The following is a 17,418-nucleotide window of genomic DNA, read 5'->3' as shown; positions in this document are numbered from 1 at the left end:
GCCTCTCAGTGGATGCTGCAGTGTACCCAAGTGGCGTCGGGAGCAACTGCTTGCAAATTCCATGTGATGTCACAAAGCTGTCCAGTACTTTAAAAATATCCTCTCCTGTTGTCCTGGTTTCTAGAGGTTTGCAGAAGAGGATGTCTTTCTTAATTGACCCCCCATTAACATAACGGACATATACCAGGAGCTGTCCCAGTGTCAGTTGACTCATCCAGCTGTAACGCATAGAATTCACTGGCTTGTATGCAAAGCAGTAATTGTTTCAAAACATCTCCTGCCATGTCACTGATGCATTGTGAAACAGTGTTGTTTGATTAAGTAATTGTCTGTATATATTTTTTTGGCCTTTTTTGGCCCATAGTCCTTCACAATAGTATGGGGCTTGCCTGTCCTAGCCACTCGGTAGCTCACCATATAAGATGCTTCTAGCCACTTCTTATTAATGGTATCTGTTGCTTTTATGCATGTCTTACTACTCTAAAGTCGTCTTAATTCTCGCTCTAAAAAGTTTATTTTTAGGCTTATTTTTCAAATTGGCATGTTTTGTTTCTAAATGTCTGCGTAAGAGTGAAGGTTTCATCGAGTTGTGAGACAGTACTTCTGCACATATAACACACTTCTCCCAATATAAGTGAACCCCAAATCAATGTAGTTCTAATCATATTTGCGCAACTTCAATGGTCCAACGTCCCTGTCTGTTGTTCGGTGCTTCCCCGGGTAAGGGGGCAGTAGCTATTCGGCTGCATCAGATTCACAACTGTCAGTGTCCGTGCTAGCTGGACTAACAACAAATGTAGAATTACTGATGCTAGCATTGGATGTGCTCGTGGAAGCAGAACAACTTGTGTCGTCGACAGGTGCAGGTGTAGTACTGCTGGTAGTAGGAGTACTACACCTACACCTACTGGTAGCAGAGCTGGTATGTGTCTCTTTGGACGCGGGTCTTACTTTTTTGAACCATTTATCCATTTTCATGCAAACGGAATGACCAGCAGCTACATTTGGCTACATACGTTAGTGGAATTCCCTCGAGAGAGAGTAGCGCTTAATATGATTGGATGTTCATTATTTGACGAGGCTCCCTGTATTTGACATTTTGTTGTTATTTCGCTGAACACTAGATGGTTTATTTTATTTTTGGCAGTGGAACAAGGCTACTCAGGCGAGAGAAAAAACTTACCCAAATGTATAGCCCTGTTGGAAAATGTAAATGGACTGTTTGAAAATGTGAAGAAAAATTGTTTTAAAAAAAAAAAAAAATGATTTTCTTGTAAAAAAAAAAAATGTGAATCACATTTTTATTAGGCATTCTCCTGACGGCAAATCCCTGGGGTTTGGGAATACCTGGTCTAGAGAACACCCCCTTACCCAGATGAACAGTCGTTGGTATATTATAATCAGAAGACATTGTGATGTCATGATGTGGGCCAAAAGTTCTGTCCCACCTGAATATGCTGAAAATCAATAATTTTTTTTCAAGGGAGTGGCTGAGGTTCCAGATTTTCTGGAACCCGACTTGCAGTTTCTTTTGATAGTTGCAATGGCTTTTGATACAGAGATTCCTACACATGCAGGATTTGTTTTTATACGTAGCTTCTAACCACACTGCTGACATGGAGGGGGAAACTAGTTCCAACTATGCATTCCATGCCTCAAGCACAGTTTCATGTTCTTTTTTCATGTTCTTTTTTCATGTCGTAGCCTTGATAAAAGACATGATCGACATGTCATACAAACTTTGCTGTGTGGTATAACAGTATATTTAGGCAAACATATCAAACACAGGCAAGACACCTGCAGGCAGTCAAAATGGCAATTCTTTTCTCATCATTGTGAACATGGGCTAGTTCTTATTTCAGCAACTGTCTCTATGATGTGGCAGCATAACTATGAAGATTATTTTCACAAATAGTAGGCAGTCTAAAGCGGTAGTTAACAGATAACTTATGTAATGATAGTGCGCTGGGCGATGCAACACTAACTCACCCATTGTTCGGATACACATGCTTGGGCTGCCTAGAAAATTAGGCTTCCCAGAGGTGGAACAGCTAAGTAACATACTTGTGCGGTACTTGTATGATTATTGAGTGGTTAAAATGCAGATCGTTTTTTGCCCCAATGCAAAACTCAAACGCAGTTACATATTTTTTTAAGGAACCCTGGCTATAGGCTACGATATGGCAGCAACTATAAAGATTAGCCTACATCGTCACACAAAACGCTGATTGTTTTTGCTCCAGTGCAATGTGTTGGGACTGCATCCTGCTTGTGCAACTGCAATATCCGTTACAACTGACAGAGAAGGTTGCACAACCTTCAATAAATATTTTTGTGAACGTTCGTTCAAATTGCTGCAGGGATTTTTATTTCAGCTGTTCAGAAACATGAGGCGGAGACATAGGCTACATCATCATGGTTCAGAACAGGGTGAGTAAAGAGAGAAATGTAAAGGGAGGTGGCGTGTGAGCAGTAGCTACACAGTGTGCATAAGATAACACCTGCACAGAATGTGATCCGGATCCTTAGCTTTGAGAAAGAGGTTTCCATAGGGACGGGAAGGGGCGGGGTGGGGGACAAAACTCTGTATTCGTTGCCAAGGCCTTTTTTAAACAGCTCCTACACAAAAAGGGCGTTATTCTAATTTTCACAATTTCAGTGTTATTTTGACTTCATAGGAACTCTGTTCCTTTTCTATTTTTATTAACACCTTGCACTTTCACTTTTTGTATTACTTTGAGCATGAAGAGGGCACTGGGCAATGGGATGGAAGCCCTGCCTCCTGTGAAGCCCTGAGCTCAGGCTGTGTGACAGACTTCTCCTGTCCTTGGTTAGAGTTAGGGTCAAGGTTGAGCCAGGGGTGGACGTGAAACTAGGGTTAAGGTTATGGCTATGGTTAGGATTGAGCTGGAGTGTAGACATGAACCTAGGGTTAAGGTTAGTGATCTTCACCTCTGGTCAGCATTTGAGCACCCCTTTTTTCCAGTGCTCCTACCTCCCTTCCTTCTCCTCCACTCCTCTCCCCTCAACACTCCTTACACCACGTTCTCTACACAGCACTGTGTACTTCGCATGAGTATCTTCTTGCTGAGATTTTCCATCTCTGGGAAGAAAAATGAAGAGACAAAACAGCAGAGTAATAACTTCTCTGAAGGGTTCATGCAGAGCATCCCCACAGTTATTATAATTTGTCTTTTAACTGTTGAAACTCTCTCACTGTGTTTATTGTGAATAGATCAACAACCTAAGTCTGAGGTACGTTACTCACTCTTGTAATTCACATTTTGTGTATTGTCTTTACAGAAGAGCTATTTTCTGAGATACTGTATGTCCTCATGTCAATCATTCCCATGTTTGAGAGCACTGTCCAATCTTTACCACTAAGTCAGGACCATGGAGAGTACTCTATCAGCCTTTTGGGCAATGCCCTACAAAGCAAATATATTTACAACCATTACAGGTATACAAGTTGTCCAAATGTTGTTCGTGTACACACTTATGTCTCGTAATTTTATTGGAAAATTCAGTTTCTTTACCAAATGTAGTTTGCGTCCCTAATTCAACTGAGAGATAGAATTTACAATGATAATTAAAACTCATTGTCATTGCAGTGTATAATTCAGCTGGTATTTCAAATAAAGAACTTAAAGGGATTTGGAGGGGAAATGTCCAAGCTATTACCTTTAAAGTATTACTTTTAAGCGTGGACCTTTGTTAAAGGATTAAAAATGAATTGCCTGTGAATGTTGAGAAATCGGTAAACAGAATTCCATTATAAATGCATTGTGTGCTAGTGGCTAGTCTATTATACCTAGGAAAGTTATAAGTAGACCTCATTGAATTGTTTCCTAAATTTAAACCTCTGAGTGCCCAAAATGTCTCCTTCAAGTCAATGAGGGTACGCTTGAGACATAAACAGCTGTGGAAGTTGCAGAATGAAAAAAGCAACTGTTTGAGGACCAACATAAGTGATTCATACAGATGTAGGACCTTAATTTGACCTAAACTGTCACAGCAAAATCATCCTGCTGCAACAGGATTTGAACGTTTAGTTCATAATGTTGCTTGATCGGTGGTTAGGCTACTAGCTCGCCAAAAGTAGGCTACATGAAAAGTGCAATACTATTAATATAACCGTGTCTTAGAGTGGTTTTTCAGTGAACTTATGTAAATCACAAAGCTCATCTGCATTTCCTGCAGTGCAGGAAAATTCTCAGCAACAAAAGAGTGACCAAATTAAAGATCCTACATCTTTAGATCATCAGAATAATGATAGCACCCATTTCCCGCCATACAGATGTAAGATCTTAATTTGTTTCTACAGCGGGTAAATAATCATCCAGAAACAGCAAATGTGAATTGTTATGTGGATCAAGATGAAGTTTTGTTAGTCGTATGTACAGGATACGAATAGTACATATTGTCCAATTAAATGCTTGCTTGCAGGTTCCATCTTGGCAATGCAACAACAATGAATAATAAAAGATAAGAATACAAACATAAAGTAGATGGCTCAGTAGAATAGAATAAACATTTTAAACATAAGTACAATACATGAAGACACAATTATTTTGTCCAATATTTACACATAAATAAATAAGTGGGGGACGGGGGCTAGTGAATAAATTGAGCAGTATAATAAGAGTGTGGTAGCAGCAGTTGTGATGCGTGTGCGTGTGTGTGTGCGCGCGCGTGTGTGTGTGTGCGTGTGTGCGTGTGTGCGTGTGTGTGTGTGTGTGTGTGTGTGTGTGTGTGTGTGTGTGTGTGTGTGTGTTAAGGTGCAGAGAGTCAGAGCAGTTGGTCAGTCTAGTTCAAGTGTTCAGCAGTCTGATGGCTCGTAAATTGAAACTGTCTCTGTGCCTGTTGGTATCAGACCTCATGCTCCGATACCGTCTGCCCAACGTTAAGGGAGAGAACAGCTCGTGGCTGGAGTGTGTGAGGTCCTTGATCATGTTCCATGCCAGGCACCGTTTCAAGTAGATGTCCTGGATGGGTGGGAACACGGTCCCAGTGATGTACAGGCCATCTTCACCACCCGCTAGAGGGCCTTGCAGTCATGGACAGAGCAATACCCTTATCCAGCCGTGATGCAACTGGTCAGGATGATCTTGTGGGTGCAGCGGTAGGTAGTATTTGGAGAGGTTCCGAGTGTCATGCCGAATTTCTTCAGCCGCTTTAGTAAGTAGAGATGCTGTTGTGCCCTCTTGACAAGAGTGGTGGTGTTTTTGGTTCATGTCAAGTCATTGGTGATGTGGACTCCGAAGAACTTAAAACTTGTGACTCTCTCTACTGCAGTCCCGTTGATATGGATCGGGCATGTTCCCTCCTCTGCTTCCTGAAGTCAACAATCAACTCCTTTGTTTTGCTGACGTTGAGGGAGAGATTGTTGTCATGACACCACAATGCCAGTTCACTTACCTCCTCCCTATAGGCTGACTCATCATTGTTGGTTATCAGGCCTACAACTGTGATGTCGTCAGCAAACTTCATGATGAAGGTGGTGTCGTGCAAAGCCATGCAGTCGTGGGTTAACATGGAGTACCTGTGTTAAGAGTCAGTGTGGAGGAGGGGTTGTTGCCAATCCTCACAGCCTGTGGTCTGCCTATCAGGAAGTCCAGGATCCAGTTGAAAAGGGTAGTTTCCAGACCCAGGGCTCTGAGTAATGGAAATGACATCTTGGAGTGGGTCCAGTGTGCCTGACCAGTGTGCCTGACCAGTGTGCCTGACCAGTGTGCCCTTGATGTGGGCCATGACCTGCCTCTCGAAGCACTTCATGATTACCGAGGTGAGTACGACAGAGCAATAGTCATTTGGACGTCAACTTGTTTTTCTAGGGCACTGGGACGATGGTGGTCTCCCTACAACAGGTGGGGACTACAGCCTGGGACAGGGACAGGTTCAAGAAGTCCGAGAAGATTATAATGAGTGGACATTTTTGTAGGGGTTCCTACAGTCTGAAATTTCTAAGTGTAAATTACAAACTTCAGAAGCCTTTTTACCTCAAATACACTACAAGTTTTAAAATAACCATGTGGCAGAAAGTTATTCTGCAACAGGATGATCAAATTAAGATCCTACATCTGTATGTGTTGAGCAGACTCTGACAGTCTGTGTAATGGAGCAGTGCTTCTGGAGAGAGAGTAACAAAGTGAAATAATGGGGACATTTGTTTTCTTCTACAGGAAAATCCAGAGCGACTGATTAAATATTGACTTGTGATTCTCTTAGTTCTCTTTCGTCTGCCAGATGCATAATTAATATCAGCTAAATTAACTCTGATGCTGTTACATGATGTTTTCTGTTATTTATTTATTTAATTGTTGGTTTGTGTTGCAGCTGTTTAATTGTATGGAAAGGCAAATGCCTAGAAATGTAGAGGGTAACCTAGTTGTTGTGAAGTGCATTGTTCATCTATGTAGCATACAGTTCAGAAGGCTACATTCAACTGAATCTGTTTCCATTGTTATCCTTTAGTAGTTCGCTGCTTGCTGCAGTGTCTTTTGTCTGGTGAACTGCTGTATTATTGCAGTCTTGAAAGAAACTGTGGAAATGTCCATTGAACTGCTCAATCTTTTTTTTGCAATCTTGAAAGGAACTGTAGAGATGGTCACAGTATTTTTCTTCACATTAGAACTGGAAGTATGTCATGCCAGTCCCCCTCTAGCCATTAAAGTAGTACTCCAGTCTCCTTTTCACCTCATCTAGCACATAGATTCACTTAACAAAAGGCACATCTCAATAGGTGGCCCAGGCAAGTAATGACACAAGTGGGGGGGTGGGCCTTTCCTCTTTTGTTCTCTATTGTGCCTCTATTGTTCCTCAAGCAAGGGGGAGGCTGATGACATCACAGATTCCCATCAGACCAACTCCTTGAATGCCGTACTCCATGAAGTCTGCAGTTGTCTAAAAACACATTTGCTCCCCGTAAATTGTTCAATCCCTTAGTGTGTGTACTTCACTGTATTTATACTTGGAATATTGCTTTTCAACAGTAAAAGTTTTAAAACATTGCTGGAGGACATCTTTAATAGGAACATACAACAACTTAGCCTCAGATTTGTAGCACGGCCACTTGAGCATATACTGTCATGGAAGGTTGGTGTAAAACCTTTGCGGAAATACAATAGAGCTGATGATAAGGATCCTGTTCAGAAACCCTTTTGGCTGGTGTTATTCTGGGTTCCAGGGATAAAGCCAATCAGTTCCATTGTCAATCTTTCCTTACGGCTGATTTTTTTTGTTTATTTTACCAGGCAAGTCAGTTAAGAACAAATTCTTATTTTCAATGACGGCCTAAGAACAGTGGGTTAACTGCCTGTTCAGGGGCAGAACGACAGATTTGTACCTTGTTAGCTCGGGGATTTGAACTTGCAACCTTCTGGTTACTAGCCCAACACTCTAACCACTAGGCTACCCTGCCGCCCTGATGATCATCCATGTGAAAATAAACTGCAGGTAGCCTAGCGGTTAAGAGCATTGTAAGTGAAAGGTCGCTGTATTGAATCCGTGAGCTGTCAAGGTGGAATATAATCTGCCCTTCTGCTCTTGAGCAAGGCAGTTAACCCCCAACAACAGCTGCTCCATAGGTGCTGTGGACGTTGATTAAGGCAGCCCCCTGTGCCTCTCTTATTCAGAGGGGTTGGTTTAAATGACATACAGTATTTAAGTTGAATGCATTCAGTTGTGTAATTGAATAGGTATCCCCATCCTTGTGTTACCAGTCCTCTGTAGCCCTCAGAGGTGAAAGAGAATGGTTTTCCATAAACATTGAAGCATCTCTGGGGCAGTGAAACTGTATTACTGAGTGGTGAGTAGAACAGTAAGTCCTCTATTATCCCACAATAGAGAGTAGTGAGTAGAACAGTAAGTCCTCTATTATCCCACAATAGAGAGTAGTGAGTAGAACAGTAAGTCCTCTATTATCCCACAATAGAGAGTAGTGAGTAGAACAGTAAGTCCTCTATTATCCCACAATAGAGAGTAGTGAGTAGAACAGTAAGTCCTCTATTATGCTACAATGCATACTGTTTGTAAAATCATCCAAATCACTTTTTAAAAAACAGTCTCTCCTGGGCTGCATTTACACAGGCTGCCCAATTCTAATATTTCTTCCAATAACTTTTGACCAATTATGTCAGATGTTTTTCAGAGCTGATGTGATTGGTCAAAAGACCAATTAGTGGGGAAAAAACATTGGAATTGGGCTGCCTGTCTAAAGCAGCCTCAGTGGCACAATTAACACGATTTCCGAGCTTAACCTTTTGGTATGGGTTAGAGGCACTGTTCAATGTTTGCCTGATTAATGTTTTAAATAAATGCAATCAGAATATAAAGCATTTGTTAGTCAACTATTTATGTTTTAGACTTAATTGCTGTTCGTTAAACAAGAGAAGTTAGTGGGGTTGTGCAAGCAGAGGGTGTGCCCTACCCTTAGCGAATTGTGGACGTTTGAAGACTTGAATTCACTACAAAGCGTTGTTTTTCTGCATTTCTAAATTCTGTTTATTGGAAGATGAAGTTCATCTATCTACACATTTAGATAAACACTGCATGACATTAAAACGCATTGTTATAATGCACGGCTAGTTAACATAAGAAAAGTAACACACTGCACAACACTGACCATATGATATTTAATCATTTTTATGAGAAGCTAAATCTTTCAGCTGAGAACAAAGTGTTTAACATATTATTGCATATTTAACATATTGTCTCTGCCCAAAATAGATGAGAGGAAAAGGGATTGCTTTTCAATAGGGATGGTGTTATTTATTGAGATTGTCTTGTCAGTGCGTTGGTGTCATAGATGGGTGGAAAGTTCTGCCAGGCAAATATTTGACCCAATTTATTACTCAGTTGGAGTCCTTGCCATCTTTGGGGAGAAATTTAATTAAAAAATGTTTTTTTAATGTTTCTCCTGCATTAGTTGCTATGTGATAATGTTTATCAAATGAAGAAATTAAATGTATTTTGTTATATGAAATACATTTAGCTGCCTTTTATCTTTCAGTAATGACCAGATCATTGCTGAAAAACACCCTGATGCATAAATACTTCCACTGATAACTGTGGCCAATCCATCATTAAGTCCTTTGGTGTCCCAAAATGACTTAATTAAGGGGATGCATGTGAGTGATTTATGGTTGCCATGACAGTTAGGCTTATTATGCTTTTTTCCAGAGCTCATTCCATTGGAGGTAACTTTGTGCATTGGGAACATGTTACTGAAAGTCATCTCTTACGTTAACCGTGTAATTTATTTCAGCTTTTGACACTGACTTATGTTACTGTTTAATGATCGAACCTCGGTCCTTGATCATTTGACCTTCCCGCAATAGGACGCCAACCTCGACGAGATCATTGATAGCTGTACACCTGCTTGCACACCTACATTAGTGAACAACACACAAACCCTAATGATTGTTACATTGCAGTCATACATCTTCTAGTGGTTTCTCTGCAAATGAATGATGATTAACATGTGTATAATAGATTCCCACCCAATTACCTCTCACTCCAGCTTTCAGCTTTAAGACCCCGACTCTCCATCACTCTGACATTTACTACTTCATCCACTCTGGTCCTTCCGTCCATTAATAACCCTCTGCTTGACTTGGTGCCTGAAAAACACATTGGCTAAAGCACACATGGAAGACTAAAGCAGAAATCAGTTGTAACCCTTCATTCCTAAAATAACAATGTACTAAGGAATTCTCTCCCTTTATAATGTGTTGATTTTATGTGGACTTTACAGACTGTCATGTAAGCTTATCTTGAGCCAATGTAACTGGTATTAAAAGTTGAGTGCCTACAACGTTTTTTTATGATGGACTTCTTGGTTTTGGGATCTCTGAGGATTCATATTCATAGCTGAACAGTGACAAGGGAAATTCTGTAATATCAGTGCCTGACTGTAGACATTTGTTCCCCTGAAGATCTCCAGACTATTATTAGTCACTTGATTTAAGGAGCAACCAGATTTTTGGACAAACCATACATTATTATTGTACTCTTACAGATACAATGTTATCATATAGCACATACTATCTTCTTTCCAGGGGTGGTGTTTTAATCTAAAAAGTAATTTCAGTGATTCAGCCACTGACTGAAGCCTCTGATTTGAATAGGACGATTTGCCTGCTCAATATAATCCTGTGTGATAATTGTGTGGGTTTGTAGCCTATGGATCTATTCTCCTTGCATCGCAGACCTGGCTGTGCCCCATGCATGGTGGGGTGTCAGGCTCCATCCTGCCAAACGCTGGCACTAACAAGTCAGCCTCTGGCCAGGTTGAGGGAGGGTAGGCCTGTTCCTCCTGTTCCCACTGGGCAGTGTGTACTCACTAACCACACAGCCTCTTCAACTCTAGAGCAACACAGAGCAGCTCAGGGAGAAAAAATTTTGGAAAATAAGCCTGGTGGGGGAGGCATGGTATGAGACAGATATCTCTGGCAGACACACAGTGCTGCCGAGCTGGCTGAGAATGAGGCCTTTACCAAGGCCCTGGAGTGCAATGTCAGACAATTTTCTACCACCATCAAGTCAAGTCGGATTGAGGTCCTCACGGAACAAATGAAGAGACCTGGCCGTGTGGTGCCAAGACAACAACCTCTCCCTCAACATAATCAAGACAAAGGAGATGATTGTGCACTACAGGAAAAAGAGGACCGAGCACGCCCCCATTTTCATCAATGGGGCTGTAGTTGAGAGCTTCAAGATCCTTGGTGTCCACCTCACCACCAAACTAACATGGTCCAAGCACACCGAGACAGTCATGAAGAGGGCACAACAAAACCTAAGACTCCTGAACATCAAATGGCTACACTCATAATAGGCCTTTTTTCATAATAGGCCCCCCACATTGACTCTGTACCGGTACCCCCCTGTATATAGTCTCGCTATTGTTATTTTACGGCTGCTCTTTAATTACTTGTAACTTGTATTTCTTATTCATATTTTTAAATGTCTTTAAACTGCATTGTTGGTTAGGGGCTCCTAAGTAATCATTTCCCGGTAAGGTTTTTCACCTGTTGTATTCAACACATGTGACCAATACCATTTGATTTGATTTATATCCTGAAGTATCCTAAAGTAGCCGGACGTCTCCGGAATATACATTCTTACAAGTCACTTGCTGTACTTTATAGAACACATGTATGAACTCATTCTGTAGAGGGTTATTTTAGTGGACAGATCAGCAGGGGTCATTGTCTTTACCACTCCATCAATGTCATCATAGTCTACAGCTTCATATCACAAGGGGACCTTTGGTAACCTGAAAACAAAGCCTCAGACTTGTTTTGTTCGCTTGAATAGGCTGGATGACTGGAGAGCCCAGACTCTGAAACAGGTTAAAGTGTTTGTATTTTGAATAGAAAAAAGACCTTAGCTCTGGGAAGAACTTTACACTGTGCACTGGTTTCTATAGACCAGAGCAAACATCACATGAACTATTTAAACTATTCAAACATTTAGTGAACAGACTTATTGTTTTCTTCTTAGATAGGCAGTTACCTTTAGTAAGTCTACACTGTGGAATTGAAAATGCCTGCTGGAGGAAAGTGCTGCCCCTAATTTCAGAATGTTAATGGAATCCTTAACTTTCTATTTGTATTGAGTTTTGATTGGAATTGTCTCAATGTGCCTCTCTTATTTTTGGTTTAATTTAGTATGGTTATTCAAAACACACAAGATGGCACTGCCTTTTTCTATTGATTCTAGCTATTTGAGTAATCATCAATTCTACGTTCACCCAATTAGGCTTCTCATCTCACTCTTGTTTACAACTAATCTTGTGTAGCCTTGTCTCTGCTGTTGATTTAAATAACGAACACAAAACAAGAAGAGAGAAACTGGAAAAACAACCAACATAACAATTACAGTATGTACAAGGTAAGCGTATTTGTCCTAACTTCTGTTTATTTTCTACCACCTGCTGAGTGTGCAATGGACATCAAGACCGGGTCAGTCATGTACGCAGTATGTGATCAATGTTTTCATAATTTCTTCTGATTGGGGAGGTAGGTATCCTAGCAGTTGAGCACTGGACCAGTAACCAAAAGGTCGCTGGTTCAAATCCCCAAGCTGACTAGGTGAAAAATGTGTCAATGTGCCCTTTAGCAATGCACTTAACCCTGGTCACTCTGGATAAGAGTGTCTGCTGAATGACTAAAAAGCATTCAAGACAAGAGCAGGCAAGGTACACAACAGTAGTCGTGTGTGGGTAAAATCACCGGGGGGGGGGAAAACCAATAACTGACCCTACTTGTAGAGAAACGGCTTCTTTTCTTTCATGTTGACGAAATGTCTACCATTCTGTCATACAGTACACACTTTTATTTTTTGTTGTCCTAGGCTACCTGGCTAAAATGCTTGCACACTAGCATAACTTCCTTCTATATCTAGCTACATATTGAACTTCCATCCTCTCAGGCCAGGGGCACAACAATGTATGAATTAATGGTTGGATCAGAATAGCTGTTATAATCATTGGCCAGTACAGAGAATTAAGTAAAACCACAAGTCAAATCCCTATCTTCATCCATGGCTAATTTAGGAAAGGGTCAATTTTAACTACCAGAGGACAACAACACAATAAAATGCAACAATTCAAGTTTTTCTGTCAATGATGAAGCTGGCTTCCCTCAACACTTTTTTTTGGTGCGCCAGGACCATTCACAGTTGCTAAGCTCAATGTTGATTGACACATTTTTTATACTTTTTAAAATCAAGGATGGCTAAATGCTCGCTGGCTTCCCTTGCCTTCAACGCTACGGGCGGCAACAATGTCATACTCGTTTAGACCAGACATCCGATAGATGGCCTACAAGTATATGTTTCGCTCGCTCAGATGCTTTCTCCTGTGAGATACATTCAGCCTCTTGCTAATTGAAGGAAAATTGTGAAACACAGAGAGATGAAAAATACATAATTTTACTTTTTTTTCTTGGTCAATTGTTTGGGGAAGCCTGGCTTCCCTTGGCATCCATGAGTACAAGCTACTTGTACACAATGACAGACAACTCTTGTCTCTAATGAGATTATCCTTGATTGGTTGTAACTAATATGGACAACGATATTCACCAATACCAGTTGATTAGTATATGTTGTCATTCGTCATAGCAGCAGGAGTTGAAGTGGGAATAGGGGTTGTAACACTGAAGCAGGTGCAAGTTTATCAGTGGAGGCTGTGTTGTTGAGTGCCTGTGGTAGTGTTGACGTTAGAATTTGACTGGTGTTATATCTGGAACACACATGACTCCCCCCTGTTCTCTATGAGCTCAGGGTACATCACGCCAGAGGCTGTGTCTGTGGCATAGCAACACAAATTTAGGCTAGTCTGCACGTGTTCTTCTTTTGTTTTTTGCTCCCGAAAAAGGCCCATTATGAGTGTAGTACTAGAGTGACTGGCGCAAGCAGGGCCACAGGAGACCATGGCCGTCACACGTATCCACAGGCCATGTAAATAACAGATGGGCCCAGTGAACGCAGGCCTGCCTGCTGACAGGAGAGGTTCCGGCCCTGCAGGAACCACCGCACCAACACAGTACACTCACAGAGAGCCGGAGGAACCAGCTCAACAACATGGTACAGTCCCAGAGAGAGGGATCAATTCATTAACATACTACAACACACAAACAGAGGCATGCTTTCAGCAGCTCTACAAACACATAGAGCTGAGTGGAACCTTGTTTTACCAGTTTATGTCTAGCTCCGCTTGCTTGGTTCACTCTGGGTTTTTAAACTCGGTTTTACCTTGGATTTCTCTTAGTCTCTCCCTATTTCTGAGCACTTACCATGGACTTAAAAAGAGCTGCTTCAATGATACATTTTTCTCAAAGACAATACAGGGATTTACTTCCTCAGAAATGTATAGGGATAGGATTGCGCTTATTCCAGATATCAATGAGGCATTCTCCTATTTTCAGTCTGTTTCAGTCTGTGACAAACACGCCCCTCTCAAAAAGTGCAGGGTAAAAGGTAGAGACAATCCCTGGTTTACAGGGGAATTATCTGACTTGATCCATAAACGAAATACACAATGGGCCAAAGCCAGAAAGGGTAATTCTCAGGCGGAATGGCAGTTATTCAGTGCACTGAGAAATAAGTGTGCCTTGTTAATACCGAAATGCAAATCTAGCTTCTATTACGAATCTACCAAGGCAAACCTCAATGTTTATGGAAAACCATTAAACTCATGAATGCTAACACGAACTCCTCTGGTCTTCCGCTGAAATTGACCTCAAATTCAATGGATGTGACTGACAAGAATAAACTGCTTGACACGTTTAATGAGCATTTTGCTAAAGCTGGCTAAAACTCCCTCCTAACATCTCAAATGAGGCTGTGCATAAAAATGCTGCATGCCGGCCGATGGTTCATCCATTTAATTTGAGATTGAGCTTTCAGATGTTGTAAAGGAACTCAAATGTATTGATATTAAGGAAACAGCTGGCCCGGATGAATTAAAACCATATTTAAAAAAAAAAATGGTGCATAGATCATTGCTGCCTCTCTCACTCACATATTAAATATTTCATTGGTGAGTAATACCATTCCAAAAGTCTGGAAAGCAGCCTATGTCACGCCTATGTCACGCCAACTGGTAGATCCGTCCCAGTTGGATAACTATTGTGTAACAGGATTCCTCTGTTGATTCCTCTGTTGAAGGAGAGGCGGACCAAAACGCAGCGTGGTTATTGTGATACATCTTTAATAAAGATGAACAATATACAAAAAAACAAGAAAACCTGGAAAAACCGAAAACAGCCCTATCTGGTGTAACAAACACAAAGACATGAACAATCACCCACAAACCCCCACACCAAACAGCCCTATCTGGTGTAACAAACACAAAGACAGGAACAATCACCCACAAACCCCCACACCAAACAGCCCTATCTGGTGTAACAAACACAAAGACAGGAACAATCACCCACAAACCCCCACACCAAACAGCCCTATCTGGTGTAACAAACACAAAGACAGGAACAATCACCCACCAACCCCAACACCAAACAGCCCTATCTGGTGTAACAAACACAAAGACAGGAACAATCACCCACAAACCCCCACACCAAACAGCCCTATCTGGTGTAACAAACACAAAGACAGGAACAATCACCCACCAACCCCAACACCAAACAGCCCTATCTGGTGTAACAAACACAGGAACAATCACCCACAAACCCCCACATCTGGTGTAACAAACACAAAGACAGGAACAATCACCCACCAACCCCAACACCAAACAGCCCTATCTGGTGTAACAAACACAAAGACAGGAACAATCACCCACAAACCCCCACACCAAACAGCCCTATCTGGTGTAACAAACACAAAGACAGGAACAATCACCCACAAACCCCCACACCAAACAGCCCTATCTGGTGTAACAAACACAAAGACAGGAACAATCACCCACCAACCCCAACACCAAACAGCCCTATCTGGTGTAACAAACACAAAGACAGGAACAATCACCCACAAACCCCCACACCAAACAGGCTACCTAAATATGGTTCCCAATCAGAGACAATGACTACCACCTGCCTCTGATTGAGAACCATATCAGGCCAAACACAGAAACAGACAAAATAGACACACAACATAGAATGCCCACTCAGATCACACCCTGACCAAACAAAACATAGAAACATACAAAGCAAACTATGGTCAGGGTGTGACATATTGTCCCATATTTAAACTGTGCACTGGCAACAGTTTTGGAATCTTGTGAACTCACAATTTAAAGACTTTCTTTGTAATAACTCCATTTTATCTAAATTCGAATCGGTTTTTAGAGCCAAGCATAGTACAATTACTGCTGTAAGTAAGGTTGTAGGTGATATTCTAGATGCCCAGGACAAGAAAAATCACTGTTTCACTTTTTATTGACTTATCGAAGGCCTTCTACACTGATGACCATGCCCTGCTGTTGAATAGACAAAAAAAGGTTGGTTTAAGTGTTGATGCATTGGATTGATTCCAAAACGACCTTTCTGACTGAACACAGTGTGTAGCTCAGGAGGGTATGAGTTTCGAAGGCTTACAAAAGGAGTTCCCCAGGGCTCAATTTTAGGTCCGATCCTTTTTACACTGTATATAAATGATATAGGGAAGACTGTTGACTCTGCAACAGAGTTATTTATTCTAGCTCCTCTAACATTGTGAAGGATTTTCAGGACTTACAGTTGGCCTTTGATCTTATTCAAAGGCAGCTTTTCCAATTGAAACTTGTGCTTAATGAAAGGAAAACAAGGTTTATGGTTTTCTCTTTCCTGAAAGAAAACAGAAGGAGTCACTTGCAGATTTTAACTATAACAGGCCAGCAAATTGATAGGGTCACCTCCTATAAGTATCTTGGTATTTGGTTAGAAGAAAAGTTGAATTTTAAACATTGATAACTTGACCAAGAAACTGAAGTTGAAATTGTGTTTCTATTTCAGGAGCAAATCTCGCTGTTCAATGTTAGTCAGAAAAGATCTTGTTCAATGCATGTTTTTATCAGTGCTGGATTATGGTGATATTGTCTATATGCAGGCCTCAGCAAGTACCTTAAACTCTGGACACAGTGTATCACGGTGCTTTAAGATGTATTACCAATGCTAGATCACTCACCTATCACTGTGATCTGTATGCTATGGTGCAATGGACCTCTCTCTCTACCAGGAGGCTAAAGCACTGGTACACTTTTGTGTACGAAGCATTGATGGGACAACTCCCATTGTATCTATGTTCTTTACTGACCATATTAGTCACTCAATATAGTCTTCGTTCGCAGTCGCTGCTGTCCTTGTCTGTTCCTAAGGCTAGAACTGAGATGGGGAAAAATGATATTTGACCAATAAGGCCCCTTTATCTTGGAACATGCTTCAGAAGATTTTAATTAGTGTCCTTGTCTGTTTTTAAGACTCTGATCGACAACACTGTTCGTGTCAACTGCAGTTGTTTCTAATCTTCAATTGTATTTTTAACTTGTGACACTTTGTGTTTTGTGTGTATTCTGTAGTTTTTCTGTCATGTTTTATGGAAATGCTGCTATTTCCCTGTGTTGCCTTCTTGCCAGGTTGCCCTCGCAAAAAAATGTTTTTTAACCTCAATGGGTTTTACCTGGTTAAATAATAAGGAGGAATCTGAAAACATAATCTGAAGTCTTAACTGATACTGGCTGTATGTTTTTAATTTAATTTTACCTTTATTTAACCAGGCAAGTCAGTTAAGAACACATTCTTATTTTCAATGACGGCCTGGGAACAGTGGGTTAACTGCTGTCATGAATAAACTTTCTGTTGAGCAGTAGACAGTTTGTTACCTTGAATTAATTCCTTTAATTGTGTTTAGTGTTTTTGTTTTTTAAAAATCCATTATCTTTCGGAACGTATGCTTTAAATATATATATATATATATATATACAGT

This window comes from Oncorhynchus kisutch, linkage group LG6 (assembly GCF_002021735.2).
Source record: "Oncorhynchus kisutch isolate 150728-3 linkage group LG6, Okis_V2, whole genome shotgun sequence".
Taxonomy (NCBI): Eukaryota; Metazoa; Chordata; class Actinopteri; order Salmoniformes; family Salmonidae; genus Oncorhynchus; species Oncorhynchus kisutch.
This window is presented reverse-complemented; position numbering follows the sequence as displayed.